The sequence below is a fragment of the Sander lucioperca genome, chromosome 11 (assembly GCF_008315115.2).
Source record: "Sander lucioperca isolate FBNREF2018 chromosome 11, SLUC_FBN_1.2, whole genome shotgun sequence".
In the NCBI taxonomy this organism is placed as follows: domain Eukaryota; kingdom Metazoa; phylum Chordata; class Actinopteri; order Perciformes; family Percidae; genus Sander; species Sander lucioperca.
In genome coordinates this window covers 32,455,451-32,472,259 of record NC_050183.1, presented here as the reverse complement: position 1 = coordinate 32,472,259, position 16,809 = coordinate 32,455,451, and the positions used below count along the sequence as shown (strand labels likewise).

Here is a 16,809-nt window from a genome sequence, read left to right as displayed (position 1 = left end):
CTGAGAGCCTTACTGCAATATATTCCATTATGTTTTTATATTTTGAATTGTAATCTATTATTCCCTTTACATAAAGATATTTCCAGCATAAATTGATTTAGAAAAAGGTAGAAATAGGTCCCACAAAAATTCACCTGAATGCAGGAAATATAAGTGTTTAACACTCAAAGGTTTCTGGGGAAGGACCCCCAGACCCCCTGCATCAAAGGTCGCCACACAGATCTATTATGATTAGGTCAAATATTGTTGCCATCTAAGTAACATCTAAAAAACTAAATTAAAATGAGTGTGTCTCTTTGTTTGTGTGTGTGTGTGTGTGTGTGTGTGTGTGTGTGTGTGTGTGTAGGTGTGTGTGTCAGCATGTCTGTGTGTGTTTGTGTGTGTCTGCATGTCTTTGAGTGTGTGTGGGTCTGTGTTTTTTTTTTTACCAAACATGACTTCTTTATATCATCATCAGAGGAAACTTTGCAGCATCAGCTCTCTATCCAGTAATCAATGTCCTTTACAGAGAGGCTGACGGGTCTTCATACACACATTATTCAGAGATAAGAGAGGGGGGGGGGGTATATTTGTGTGTATGTGTGTGTGTCTGTGTCTGTGTGTGTGTGTGTGTGTGTGTGTGTGTGTGTGTGTGTGTGTGTGTGTGTGTGTGTGTGTGTGTGTGTGTGTGTGTGTGTGTGTGTGTGTGTGTACATTTGCTTTTATAAAATGCTGCATACCGGTTCTCATTCCTGAAGGTTATTTCTGAGACTATTAACTGTCCAGCATTATGTGGGATTGTTACAGCTCTATCTGATCTCATCAGACCTAAACTAAAGCAGTGATTGGTTAGTGATCAGTTACAGTTTTTTTCAACTGCTTACACACAAAATCTTTTCATGTCACACGATTTTTGAAACCTCTCACTCAAAGTGCAAAATTACACAGCAAATCTCCAAAACCATGAGCTATTTCTCAGCCTTTCACTCAGTTTTCAATTGCATGAAACAAAATTTACAATTGTTTAAACAAAACGCTACACACAATTCTCTACCTAAGACACAAAAATCAACAGGAAGTGACTGGCTTTCCTTTTCTAAACACAACCAATGAAAATGCTACATGTATTTACCAGGGCACACATACACTCCTCACATGTGCAAACACATTATGTCATAACTGAACACTAACCAATCACTGCTTTAGTATAGGCCTATACAGAGGTCAAAGGTCAGATTACCTGTTTGGATTAATGGGTGCCAACAATAGACAGAGAGCAAGGGGAGGAGGAGGAGGAGGAGGAGAAGGAGGAGGAGTAGGAGGAGGGAAGAAGAGGAAGAAGGAGAGCCATCTCTGATGAGATCAGGGCCACCCTTATTCATCATGTGATCAACCACGGATTGACCAATGAGAGAAGCCCATCTTGAGTAGCTTTACAGTGGCGTCCATACTGCATGCAACTATCTAATGACTATATCAGCATTACTAATCAATCAGACTTTGTTTGTGTATACAAGTCCCCCCACCACAACACACAAGCACACACACACACACACACACACACACACACACACACACACACACACACATATTCTTTATTCTAAAAATGATATCTTTGGTTTACATATGTCTGTAGTTTTGTGTTATTGTTTCATGCTGCTGTTTACAACACTGAGCTACTCTTACTAACGTGATGTTTTGTCCAAAAAGTATTTTCTGTTTTTCTGTAACATTATATTGTTGTTTACACTTTTCAACCCCTCTCAGCAGATTACTTTCTCTCTAGAACATTGTAAATGTAGATATAAGTCTATGAAAGACAAAAGAGCTGTAGCTTTAGAACAAGTGTGTACATGGTATATCCAAAAATGTACTATTATGAAAAAAGTGTTTGCCTTTTGCTGCAAATACTTCATTTTGAGAAATGATTATGGTATTTTGAATACAGTATTTCATTTTGAAGGAGATGTGAGGCATTTTGTGTGGGCAGTTTTGGGAATTGTGTGTAGAGTTTGGAAAAAAGGAGACATAGTTTTGAAAACGTGTGTAAGCATTTGGAATAAACTGTAAACTTTTAGTGTGTTCAAATGTGACCAGTGTTCAGTATGTGTCACATGGTGACTAAGAGCAGCATTTTGATTGGTTGTGTTTGGAATAGTAAAAGCTAGTCCCTCCCTGTTAGATGTTAGAGAAGGGTGTGTAGTCTTTTATAAGAACTGGCTGATGAATAGCTGGTGGTTTTGCAGATTGGGTGTGTTAATTGGCTCTTTGAGTGAAAGGTTTCAACATGTGATTTTGTGTGTAAGCAGTTGAATCCTTTTTTATTAACTAGAAAAATCTGCAAGAAACTTTGACTGTGTGCCTACTACTTGGTGCACTTCCGATTAACACTGGCTAACAGTAAATCTGCTGTTTGACATGTCCTGCAAAGAGAGGACAACACGGCCTACAGTAAAGAGTCTCCATGAGACGATACAATACAACTTTATTGTCAGCCAGGGCTGAAATTCTTTATGCGTCCCTGGGTAGCTCATATAAAATAGAGGACATAAACATACATACAGACATACATAAGATAATAACATACATGAAACTTTACCACAAATGACTCTAACACCCAAGTAAAGAAACAATTCATGTATGTAAAACAACAGAAAATTATAAGAACATACACACAGACAAGGTATTGGAGACTTGTAACCCTGAATAAATATTGCACTGGATTTAATGTAGCTGATTTAACAATAGGATAGATCAACACATTCTCACTCCCACCTCGTATAATACGAACGCTTGGTCAGGTGCCGTTGTCGTTATTGACACTAAAAGGCTCCTTTAGTGTCATATAACTCGCTTTAACTAAACACGCTGCGTCGGGACTATTGGCATCCTTTTTGACGCAGTTAGGTTAAGGAAAAGCTCGTGGGTGGGCTTACATTTACGTGACTCACCGGAAGAACGGGACGGTTGGGTTTAGGAAAAAGTCGTGGGTGGGCTTATGTTTTCGTGACTCGCGGGAAGAATGGGACAGTTAAAGACACACGCGGGACGTGAACCACGGTCTCCTGGGTGAACGTCCTGTGTTTGACCCATCCACCACCCCAACCAACCTCTCTACATGGAATTTCCCCCCTTACATACTACTCCCTAAACCCCGTGTAACTGCTGCTCTCCCCGGTACACGCTGCAGAGCGCTTTTTTCGTCGCTTCAGACGTTGACAGCCACTGTCCAAACATCCATATTTTATGAGTTCGGAGTGAGAACGGGTTGGAGAGATTGATGTATGAAAGAGTTTTTAAGTCTGTTACGATAAAAAGCATGAACTCTAAAGCGTCTGTTTGAAGGCAGAAGATGATATTCTCTGTGCAAAACATGTGAAGAGTCATTTGAAATATTCCTGGCCAGTCTGAACAGACTATTATTGTGAGCCGTCTGAAAGCAGTAGTCCTATAATCTTTGAAAACATTTTAATTTGATCAAATAGCTTTGTTTTATTTTTAACTGATAGGCTACGCAGCCAAGCAGTGCTACGACAGAGCATGATACTCAGAATTACTGATGTGAAAAACAAAGAAATTATTTGGCTACTAGTTCCAAAGGATCTCAATCTACGGAGCAAATAAACACGCTGTTGTAATTTTTTGCATATAAATTCTATATGAGAGGTCCATGAGAGATGTTTGTCTATCATGACACCAAGATGTTTCTAGACTGGGACTTGACTGATTACTGAATTGTGAATCTTTACTGGGGGCAAGTGACAATTTGGGGGTTTCCAAAGATGATTTCCTCTGTCTTCACAGTGTTAATAATGAGAGCGTTTTTGATCACACCACTCAACTAACCAATCCACGTTGCCCTGGTACAGTGTAGGGTGATCAAATTTGGTAGACAGGGTCAATAGAGTGGAGTCATCTGAGTGTTTTAACAGAAACTGGTTTGGCAAACTAGTGGTGCAGTGGGAGGTATATAAAGTGAACAACACAGGGGAGCTAATACAGCCCTGGGGTACTCCAACATTAGTTGTCTTGGGAGAAGAGAGTATGCCATTTAAACCTTTAAAAAAACTCTGATGCGTTTTGGCATATAAGCCTTCGTCAGGGAGTCAACAGTTTTCAAACAGGAAAAGCTTATAAGCTTTCAAACCACCAATCAGAAGCTTCCATTTGGCAGAGGCAGGTTTAGGGTTGTAGTATTATACAAAGCCCACTAGATGTCCTCCTTGACACTTAATAGAACAGAGTTTTCATGACTACACACAAAAGTTACATACAATACATGCATCACTACAGCACATAAATATATAATATATAATATAAAAATTAAGGGTATGGTTTACAGGAAGACACTAAAATCTAGTTCTTCGTTCAGGCCTGGGTATCTAGTAGCCTGCAGTTTGTCAATCCAGAAACTTTCTCTCTGGTTTAGTTGTTTTTGCCTGTCCCCTTTCCTCAGTGACTTTGGTATATGGTCAATCAAGTTTTTAAAGGTTTAAGATGACCAAGCTATAACAATAAAGGCTTTTAGATTTTTCTACAGGGAGTGCCTTCGAGTTTTCCTTAGTTTTGCTATATATGATTGTCCCATCCAAAGAGCACCTCAAGTAAACAATTTGAGTCCTGGAAGCGCTAATCTACAGACATTTAGTGTGTATTTACTTTGACTGAAGCTGAACCCTGTTTGTGAGAAATGAAAAATACCAAAGAATAAGATAAGGATTAATCTGAATTTAATCAGTTTTGATAAAAGTAAATCTGGTTGAATTGTATTAATTGCAGATGAAAAATCAAGAACCAGAGCCCTAACGTATGTTTTTGGTTTGTCAAGATGTTTGGAGATGAGGTGCACCAGTGTAACTACTGCATCTTCCGTACTACGATCTTGTTTATATGCAAATTGAAAGGGGTCTTTTTGCTTCCATAGATATTTGTTAGGGCGCTGACACACCAACCCGATTATCGGCCGTTGGACAGTCTGGCGAGGTCGGTAACTCGAGTCTGTTCGGTGTGTTCTGTGCCGTCGTCCGTCGGAGCAGCTGTCGGCCTTTATTTTGTGAAATGGCGAGCGGATGAGCCTCTCAAAATCTGACGAAAATCTTTTAAACTGACCTTTGTCGATCTGAAATGAAGACAGATTCAGTAACTGCACGGCCTATTTCTCTCTTAAAATGTTTTCAGAAACACATTTCAGTGAACTATTTTAGTCCAATATGAGATCATAATCTGAACGAGACGCCATGACAGTCTGGCTGGGAATTTCCAGAGAAAAAAGACCCACATGACGCGTTTGTCCTATCAGCTGCTGGTTTTCATTTTCTGGGAAACAATACAGAGAAGCGCCGCCTGCTGCTATGGAGACGTATTATGTTTCGCGCACGCGCATAGCATATGCTCAAGTTAGCGTCTCCTCAGTGTGTTTTGAGGCATTTTTTTAGACCTTGGGGAGCCGACTGATCAGTCTGACTGGCTTTACTGCCGACGGTCGGCCGTCTGGTTGGTGTGTAACAGCTCTTAAGGTGATAGGAGGTGTGTGTGTCAGAACTTGTTGCTATGGTAATTTCCACAGTGAGGGAGAGCGGCACAACATTTCCTACATTTTGACTAGCCATGATGTATGAAGAGTGAAAACTGTAGAGGAGAGAGCAATTAGTTTGGAAAGATTTCAGAGAATCGTACTGCAGCTCCCCCCTCTGTCCTCCCCTCTGACTCTTAACATTCCTGCCCCATACACACACATTGGAAAATCTGAAACGGTCTGAAAACTGGACGATACATAAACTGTGATTTGGTAGAAACCGTGCTTGATATCAGAATGCTCATTCAGCACAATAAAGGCCAAAGTCTTGTCTTCGGTATAAACATGTAATTATTTTTCTACGTTAAAGTATGGCAAATAGGTATGGCCTCAAAGACGTTTTTTTTTGGAGCTATGTTAAGCGATTTCCTAAAGATTTCCCATTGTAGTCCATGGGAACTTTCGCGGCGGGTTTTTACCAATTTTGTGAAAACAGTGTGGCAAATCTCTTAGAAAAGTCATAGCACAACATTCCCGGTCATTACACACGTTTTCATGTATTTTGTGTGCATGTGTTGGCAACGCTCCGTGACTAGTAGCGAGACAAAAATGCGGCGGAATAATAATAAGTATGGGGGATAATATTCATTCTGTCGATTGCTGCACATCAGCACACTGAATAACAATGAATTTAAAGGGGGAGGGGGTGCTTTTGGATCATGTACAACAAAACAAAACATGCAAGAATCAAATCCCATTGGACATTGAGTCACTCGGCCTTCAACGCCGAACACTCATCATCTTCAATATCCAACAGAGAATACAGGAATCTCAAAATGAAATTACAATTAAATGTGTATTTGTTTAGGGACACCAGCACTTACAGCCTCAGATTAATATGTGTGTCTGGTGTGTGCGTGTCTGTGTCTGTGTGTGTCTGTCTGTGTGTGTATGTTTGTGTCTGTGTCTGTGTGTGTGTGTGTGTCTCTCTGTGTATCTGTGTGTGTCTGTCTGTCTGTCTGTGTGTGTGAGTCTGTGTGTGTGTGTGTGTGTGTGTGTGTGTCTGTGTGTGTGTCTGTCTGTGTGAGAGTGTGTGTGTGTGTGTGTGTGTGTGTGTGTGTGTGTGATATTTATAGTATAGTATAAGTATTTTTGTACTAAGAACATAAATGGGCCATTTCAGTGAAACTCCCAAACACCGCACAACTCTGCAGAGAACCACAGAATTTTTTTTCTGCTCATATGAACGCAGCCTAAAACTTGAGACTCCCGTGTGACTCATACTCCCACCTCTGGTTTGTCTCATCGTCCTTTTCTCGGTTTGGTTGTCGGCTGTAGAGTTATAGCGAGGGGTCAGAGGTCATCTGGCCTGCGCTGCATGAGCAGGAAAAATAAAAATACATTTACTGAATTTACTATGATCTTCTTTTCATTACAGAGAGAAGATGTTATGAAGTGTATGAAAAAATATGTTTACTAGCTGTAGTCATGTTGTAGTTGTTCTTTAGGTTACCCTCTCTGTAGATGTCCCTGCGTAGGCTGATATCTCCGGGAAGGATGTAGCCATCAGATTGCCATGACAACCATCATCAGCAGCAGCTATTTTTCTGTTTTTATCAAACATGACTTCTTTATCTCATCATCAGAGGAAACGTTGCAGCATCAGCTCTCTATCCAGTAATCAATGTCCTTTACACGAGTCTAAAACTACAGCGGCTGACGGGTCTTCATGCACACATTATTCAGAGAGAAGGGGGGGGGGGGGGATGTTTGTTTGAGTGTGTTGTGTGTGTGTGTGTGTGTATCTTGTACTACGTATTCAGGTCATATTATTATATTTTATTGAAATTATATTGATAGATTTTATGAGAAGAGAGGGCCAGGGAAATCACATTTCAATGCATTCTCTCTGTACTTTGTCCTTTTAAATGCACATGACATTACACTTGAACTTGAACTTATTATGGTCTGTTTCTACCTGTTTAGGTCAGGAATAATTTCTTTAGAGTTTCCTAAATGACTCATTACAGGAGTGCTCTAGATTTAGGGGGACTCTCCCGGAGTGAGACCAACTCCACCGGAGACGGCGACGCTTCTGCTGCATGTCATGGTGAGTGCTGATTGGCTGTTACTCGTCTAACATCTACCAACCAGATAGTGTTGTGGGCGGGACATGAAGTGAGATCAGTGGTGAGGTAAACGGGAGCAGAGGGAGAGACTCAGAGCTGTAGCTGAGACAAAGTACAACACCTTTTATTTCATTAACTTTATAATAAAACACAGATACAGATCATCTGCAAACTGCCAAATATGGGACAGAGCCTTTCCAGCTGCTGCTCCACGACGGTGGAAGCTGCTGCCTTCACATATCAGATGGTCTCCCTCCATTTCTGTTTTTATATCTGGGATAAAGAGCCATTAGAACTCTCTAATCTCTCTATCTGGTCTCATCATGTCATCATTCTGGGTTTGGGAACTGCTGCTTGTTGTTGGTGTTGGGATCTTCTTTTTGGGTTTTGATATTTACATTTTAATGTTCTTTTATTCAGCACTTTAGTCAGATTAATGTGTGTTTAAATGTTCTCTAGAAATCAACTTTACTTACTGAAAGTTAACATAAACATTTTACAGACCCAGAGATATGTTGATTATAATAATTAATCAGAAATCACAATCAGAACACGTTTTATAGTTCATTAATAATGTTTATTATACAGATGATAGATTATAGATATAGACCAAGATATAATAACAAGTTTATAACACTGACAACACTGCAAGATACAACTATTATAAATGCATTAAAGACAATTCATATTCCTTCATATATAATATACAACATCACATAATCTTTAGATTTAAAATACATCTGGAACACACACACACACACACACACACACACACACAGACACATAAAATGATTTGTAATGAAACTCTTAGGTGACAGTAATGTTAAAAAGTGAATTCCCGACATGTTAAAATATTAAACAATGTCCCCCCCTCTAATCACACGCATCCACAACATCAAGAAAAGACTAACTAACTCAATATATATACAATATAATATTATACATATATACACAACATACTAATCCAGACGATAAGGGAACATCTGCACCCTGTCAGGATCAAAGGTTACCGTCTAACATTCAAAACTTATTTTATATTATTATAATAATAATCATTGGGTATTTATGTCTTATTTCCTTCATTTCTGTTTGTTGTTTCTGTAATCTCTCTCTCTGTCTTTTGGGTTCTAGTTTAAATGTTTTCTCTGCATAAAGCCAGTGTATACCAGGCTGTATTAAAGCCAGTGTATACCAGGCTGTATTAAAGCCAGTGTATACCAGGCTGTATTAAAGCCAATGATGAAATGATCATATATCCATATTAAGTGTGTGTGTGAGCTGAAAGCTGCTCTCCTCCCCGTGTCCTCAGGTTCACAGCGACTACAGCAGCACAGAGCATCAGCAGCAGGACACTGAGCACTGAGCATCGCACTTTGAAGAAGGTGGAGTAAATCCCAAAGGGCTCCATGTACACTAACACAGTTCTGCTGGTCGACAGACACTGATAATCATTATCTCGGTCATAAACTACACACCAGTACTCTCCTGCGTCTTCCATTGAGATATTAGAGATAACCAGGAAACGTTTATAATGGCTCACTTTGCTCATTCTCAGACCCGACATTACATCAAAGATTCTTCCCTCTGTTCGGTGTGACTTGAAAAACCAAACATGCCACTTTTCCTTTCTCCAATATCTGGATTTGAGAGTGACTTCTTCTCCCTCTGAGAAGAGCTCTACAGCAGGGGGGCCAAATTTGGGGCACACATACAGATAATACTGTTGCTCTCTCATAGAGGCTTTACAGGAGTACTGACCTGAGTGATTTAACATTAGAGATGAAAACACCAGTGAGTAGTTTTGGTCTACTGAAGGAACAGTCTGGTTTAGTAGTTCTACGTCAGCGAAGAATTTTGTTTTGAGATTAAATTTCCTCCAACGTGGGGGCTGTTCATCAGTGGAGTCAGTGATATTGCACGGCAACACAGCGCTCTCTCCTACTGAGTGGTAGATTCTCTCAAACTGTAGTTCCAACTGTACAGTGTGACTGCTAACACACTGCTGTTGGTTCATCACCAGACATCTGTACCATGTAACATCTCTTGTTGTGACGTTGGAAACACGAAGAGCTGATTTGTTTGTCAGCACTTGGTATCTTCCTCTAACATTTTCCATCACTGATGTCGTCTTGTCCCCAAAAACTCTGCTCCATGTTCTTTGCTCATATCTAATGTCCCGTTTGAGCCACTGGATATCCAGATTATCAGCTGCTCCCTTACATGGCAGGTCCACTGTTTCTCCAAGTCTCACTGTTATTTCTCTCTTATATATTTTAGTACAAACAGTAACAGTGATGCTGTTCTCATGCGTCACGTTGCCCTCAGTCCAACACTCCTCTCGGTACGGGCCAGAGTCTGAATGGGTCAGGTTGAGGATGGTGTAAGAAGAAGTTTCCACATCGCTGTCAAGTCGTAGTTTCAGGTGTTCAGGTACTGAGGAGCTGTTGGACCAGAGGTCAGAGGTGTTCCACAGGACAAGCTTCTCCTCACCAACAGATCTGGAGATCAGGCAGGAGTTGGTGTTCTCGGGGAGGTTGAAGGAGTAAGAGGACCTTTCCTTTTGGACAATGATCCGTTCTTGTGCATGGGTGTTGTTGATGAGAGCAAACAGCAGGAAGGAGAGCTCTGTGACTGCAGCCATTCTGCTCCGAGGTCGACAAACACTGACACCACTCAGCTCATATACTCTACACCAACCCTCATCAGCTGCTGCTCCTTTTCTTTTTTTAACAACATGACTTCTTTATCTCATCATCACAGGAAACTTTGCAGCATCAGCTCTCTAACCAGTAATCAATGTCCTTTACACAAGTCTAAAACCACAGAGGCTGACGTGTCTTCATACACACATTATACAGCGATAAGAGAGAGGAGTGTGTGTGTGTGTGGGGGGGGGTGTGTGTGTGTGTGTGTATGTGTGTGTTTGTCTCAAGGTTATAATTGTTAACGAAAATGAACGAAATAACGAAAACTAGGTCGGAAAAAACATTGTCGTGAACTGAAATAAAAATAAAAAAAGAAGCATTACAAAAAAACGATAACTAAACTAAAACTGTAATGTCTGTTTGCAAAACTAACTAAAATAATATAAAATTATTGAGTAAATGTCCTTAGTTTTCATCTTTGTTGATGTCTTTCATAGAGCAAATAACGTTATATCTCTCCGACCATGACATTTCCCGTAGACATGTATAGTTTCCGACTGGGAACCCAGAAATCCCGACATTCCACGTCAACTTGAACACAACATGTCCGTGGCTCCGTGCCTCTCGCCTGGCATCATGGCGGTACCGAAAGTCGGAAGAAAGCGGCACCTATTTGATTATAACTGTGTCAGATAAAAGTGCCTTGCAGTGGAAGGTGGTAAAATATGTGGACAATTTATTACAGGGAAAAATCCCACGAATTTGAAAGTACATTTGAGAAGTGCACAAAAGCTAGGAGGCTAACCTAGCTTAGCTTAACAAGGTAAAGGAGAACGCAAAGCCTCCTTTCACTGAAACAGAAGCTAACCCCGGTAACGTTACAGGCGTGGATGTATGGGTACAGGGTATGGATGTATGGATACAGGGTATGGATGTATGGGTACAGGGCATGGATGTATGGATACAGGGTATGGATGTATGGATACAGGGTATGGATGTATGGATACAGGGTATGGAAGTATGGATACAGGGTATGGATGTATGGGTACAGGGCATGGATGTATGGATACAGGGTATGGATGTATGGGTACAGGGCATGGATGTATGGATACAGGGTATGGATGTATGGATACAGGGTATGGATGTATGGATACAGGGTATGGAAGTATGGATACAGGGTATGGAAGTATGGATACAGGGTATGGATGTATGGGTACAGGGCATGGATGTATGGGTACCGGGTATGGATGTATGGATACAGGGTATGGATGTATGGATACAGGGTATGGATGTATGGGTACAGGGTATGGAAGTATGGATACAGGGCATGGATGTATGGGTACAGGGCGTTGATGTATGGGTACAGGGCGTTGATGTATGGGTACAGGGCGTTGATGTATGGGTACAGGGCGTTGATGTATGGGTACAGGGCCAGGCAGTGTGACAGAGACAACAGCAGGACAGAGAACACTACAGGAGGGCTTTCACCGGCGACCTGATAGCTGCTTGTTAGTAAATAAGCAGGAACACCAAAAGTGGGAGGAAGTGTGGGCTACATGTGTGTTGATACTGGGATGTCTACACAACTGTGTGACTCGATTACCTTCAAAAAGTTTGCCATGTTACTGGAAACAAAGTCCAAAACACCTGTTAATGTCTGTCTTCTTTAGTCTGTTGGCTATTTAGTTTTTTTCCTGGAACACGTCACTTACTCATTTTGCACATACTTGTCTTGTGTAGACTGTTTACATATTTGTGATCATATGTAGGCTACATTTTATGTACTGGTGTTATTGTTGAATACATTGTGAATACATATTGCTAAAATTGTATGATGTTTTTGTTGAGTTATTATTACACAATACTTTTTCTGACCTTTTTGGCAAATAACCCATATTACAAAAAAGACTAAAACTAATAAAAACTAAACTGAATTTGTAAACAACAAATCAAAACGAAATATAAAAAACAAATGAAAATGCAAAACTATAATAACCTTGGTGTGTCTATCTGTGTGTGTGTGTGTGTGTGTGTGTGTGTGTGTGTCTGTGTGTGTATGTGTGTGTGTATTTGTGTGTTTATTTGTATGTATGTGTGTCTGTGTGTGTGTGTGTGTGTGTGTGTGTGTGTGTGTGTGGCTGTGTGTGTGTGTGTGTGTATTTGTTGTGTATTTGTATGTGTGTGTGTTTCTGTGTGTGTATTTGTGTGTTTATTTGTATGTATGTGTGTGTCTGTGTGTGTGTGTGTGTGTGTGTGTGTGTGTGTGTCTCTGTGTGTGTGTGTGTGTGTGTGTGTGTGTGTCTGTGTGTGTGTGTCTGTGTGTGTGTGTGTGTGTGTGTGTGTGTCTGTGTGTATGTGTGTGTGTGTGTGTGTGTGTGTGTCTCTGTGTGTGTGTGTGTGTGTGTGTGTGTGTGTGTGTGTGTGTGTGTCTGTGTGTGTGTGTGTGTGTGTGTCTCTGTGTCTGTGTGTGTGTGTCTGTGTGTGTGTGTGTGTGTGTGTGTCTCTCTGTGTGTGTGTGTGTGTGTGTGTGTGTGTGTGTGTGTATCTTGCTACACATATTAGATTGTGCTACATATTCAGGTCATGAGATTATGAGAAGAGAGGGCCAGGGTAAAGCACATTTCATTACATTTTCTCTGTACTTTGTAGAAACAGTAGAAAACCACTTCAAGGATTTTTTTTTGTAAGTGCTCGTGCCGCCCCCCTTGTGTCATGAAAAAATGCCGCCCCGAGCGGCTGCCAAAAAAAGTCACTGAGAGGGAGAGACTCAGAGCTGTAGCTGAGACAAAGTACAACACCTTTTATTTCATTAACTTTATAATAAAACACAGATCAGAATCAGAATGGGTTTTAAGTACGTTTAACACATACAAGGAATTTGTTTTGGGGTTGTTGGTGCACGTCACACATTCTCTAAATGGAAGATTAAACAATATAAGTATAAGTATATGTACACAGTATGTATTAAATTAAAAATAAAGATAGAAATAAAATTAAAAGAGCATTATAGCAGAGAGAGAACAGTGGCATGTAGAGCCAGGGGTGGAGAGTCAGGGTGGTTTCTGGGCCTTCCGTGGCTCAGATCATCTGCAAACTGCCAAATATGGGACAGAGCCTTTCCAGCTGCTGCTCCACGACGGTGGAAGCTGCTGCCTTCACATATCAGATGGTCTCCCTCCATTTCTGTTTTTATATCTGGGATAAAGAGCCATTAGAACTCTCTAATCTCTCTATCTGGTCTCATCATCTCATCATTCTGGGTTTGGGAACTGCTGCTTGTTGTTGGTATTGGGATCTTCTTTTTCTGTATATGTGTGTCTGTGTGTGTGTGTGTGTGTGTGTGTGTGTGTGTGTACATTTGCTATGTATTAATTGTCCAGCATTATGTGGGATTGTTACAGCTCTATCTGATCTCGTCAGACCTAAACTAAAGCAGTGATTGGTTAGTGATCAGTTAACCAATTAGTGTTTTCATATATGAGCAGTGAACAGTATGTGTCACATGGAGACTAACAGGCACGGAGCTGTGGGCGGGCCTGGATGGGCCTGGGCCCGCCCACATTGACAGCTGGCCCACCCAATCAGAAATTCACAACAAAATACTTCTCTGTATAGTTAATAGTTCTAGCACTGTATGTGGTGTATTTTATCTATAACATGTTAAAAACAGTAACATAAGTAAGCCTGATAACTATTTTAAAAAGTTAAGTGTGGTAGTGTTTTCATTGGTCAATCTAACATCACTGTAGCTCTATTAAATCGGGCACAAACAACGGTAACGTTGGTTAGAAGTGTCATGGTATCCTGAGTTTGCTTTAGTATGGCTAAACAAGTTGCACTCACTCATTTTAGCTGAGGCTCAGCACACAGAAAGTGGACATATTGGGAGTGAATGTCTGCAGCTGGGTGTGTGTGTGTGTGTGTGTGTGTGTCTGTGTGTGTGTGTGTGTGTGTGTGTGTGTGTGTGTGTGTGTGTGTGAACTCTCACTGTGTGCAGGGTGAAGGCTGGGTTTCTCCCCGCAGGTCAGAAGCAGAAGCTCCGGCAGCTTCCTGTCAGTTTAAACCAAGGGGTTAAGCTTCCCTTCAGAGCTCGTAGCTCCTATGGCGCCATGTTGATGCTACCAAGCCATCACCTCCCGTTAGCATCCCATTGACTGCCATTCATTCTGACGTCACTTTGACAGAGAATAACTTTACATCTGAAGAGTTTAAAGACTCTATTTGTCCGTTGTTTATTTCTAAAGAAACACGACAATGTATAAAAGGCTCCATTACCTTGTAGCTCACGTTATGGCTCCGTAGCAGACGTTTTTATAAAAATAGGCTAACGATTGGGTCATAACCACGAGACTTACTGTCTCATAGTAGAGGAATTACCGTATAGTACAGGAGAAGCTCTCAGGCAGTTTGGACTTCCATTAGCTGTTTAAGTTTAATTACTAATGTTAACTATCATTTTAGTGATCAATAATTAGCCTGTGTCTATGTTATCTCCTTACATATACCTACGCTCTCCGTCTCTGCTAGATTGGGAATGATTGAGATTTCTCTTGGCACAGCTACCAGAAGACTTCCAACTTTCAGACAGGTTGCTCACGTCACATCTACGTCTTCAAGCTCAGTTGGAGGCTGCTCAGTAACGCTCAGCCATCACCGGGAAAGAGACTTTACTGGTCTCCGTCCAGAGACACGGGACCTGCTGCTCCACTCTTATATACTGTCTTTGGTTTAAACCGGTCCAGAAGAAGGCAAACGGAGGCAAATTTATGTTTCCTAGGAGGGCGAAGCTATGTCCCGCCCTACCCTGCCTCTGATTGGCTTACACTGGTATTCTCACCCTAACATTAACCCATCTCCTTCCTCATGCCTAAACCTAACCAATCCAACAAACGAAGGCAGCGGGTACCAGCCAATCAGAGGTGGATAAGGACGGGACATTCCTTCGCCATCCTAGAAACGCAAATTCGCCAATATCAGAGCTCTTTACGGTCCTCTTCTGCTCAAATGCGTCCAATGTTCAACATAAAGAAACACATTTCTACAGGGACAAGAAAACAATACATGAGATAAAATAATGTTTTTGTTAAGGTCAAAACTATGTTGAAAATAGATAGTTTGTTGATATTTTGGCTTATTTAGCCTAGTCAAAAATATGACATAGTTAATCATAATTGGAAGTTGAACGAGCAGTATCTAGCAAATGATAACCCATCTTTAATGAATTCCCTTTTTCTCCTTTAAGCCTTTTTATTTGTTATGTTTCAAATCAAGACTGCTGCTCTAGTATAATTTCCTGGATTGGGGAACTACGTGGATGATTCGGGACAACTGCCTAGATTCAGGCCCACCTCGACTTAATCCAGCTAGTCCATCCCTGTTAAGCCTGGTTCCCACGGCAGGATAATTAGGCCGATTTTAGCCCCGATTCCCCCCTTCTGACAATCTTAAGGATGCTCTGATTATGGTAAAATAATCTGATCAGATGTTCCTGCCGTGTGTGGTGTGTTAAGACTGCTCTGAAGGACGTCGGGACCGCTCCCATCTCAAATCGGGGATATCCAACATGTTGGATTGTTTTGGCCCGATTTCTCCTCGTGTGTGGTGTCCCCCGGGGACAAACGAGCACGCAGCCTGTGGACTGTGGCGTGTAGCCAATCAGAAAGAGAGGTGACGAGGCGGCGAGGAAAGCACCGGGAAACAACATCAAAACAGCCGGCGGCACGGCGCACCAGAAAGTCCGGTGGACGTCGGAGATAAGTAGAGCAAGTATAGTCCATGCTGGCGTTGTCTCCACTTCTTTGACCATCGCTACAAACCAACTACAAACTATCACCACTGCGTCCTCTTCGTCCGCCATGATTGTTTACTCTGAAGTCACGTTTGATCTCGAGGGATTTTGCGAGATTTCCCGTCTGACCTGGGAATGCTCGGGAGTCAGATCGGTTCGTGTGTGATGTGTTGTACCACACGCTGTACGACCAAAACTGGTAGACCGTGATTTTTTATCGCCGTGTGTGGAGTCTCTCAGGATTGGAAAATCGGCCGACAATTTTAAAATCGTCCCGTGTGAACCAGGCTTGAGATGTGTGTGAGTCAGTAGAGAAGGTGTGTAGTCTTCTATAAAAACTGGCTGATAAACAGCTGATGGTTTTGGAGATTGAGTGAAAGGTTTCAACATGTGATTTTGTGTTTAAGCAACTGTGTGTCTGCTGCCTTAATAAGTTCATATGTTTACATTTATAAAAAAATATATATTATTAAATAAATTAAATTAAATATTATTTAAAGACATTGCAATGCAGGAAAATATTGTGTCCCTGCCAATGTTGAAACCAAACCTACACCCTTGCTTTCATTAATTCATTTATTCATTAATTCATACAGTGTGTGTGTGTGTGTGTGTGTGTGTGTGTGTGTGTGTGTGTGTGTGTGAAAGTGTTTTTGCTGATCAAGGCTTCTGGGAGTGAAGGGGGGCGGGGAGCGGGCGGGGTTGACAGCCAGACTGTGGGTCGGGTCGTGAGAAGGAGGAGACGCCGGAAAA

General features: G+C 41.4%; 1 long non-coding RNA gene across 1 annotated transcript in view; it reads left to right on the top strand.

The window, feature by feature from the left end:
- The window catches only part of LOC116059171, an 11,168-nt gene extending 9,751 nt beyond the window's left edge, over window positions 1–1,417 (top strand). The window contains exon 3 of the long non-coding RNA XR_004107236.1: window positions 1,408–1,417. This is a non-coding gene — a long non-coding RNA (uncharacterized LOC116059171). The remainder of the gene's footprint in view (window positions 1–1,407) is intronic.
- The last annotated feature ends 15,392 nt before the right edge of the window (window positions 1,418–16,809 follow it).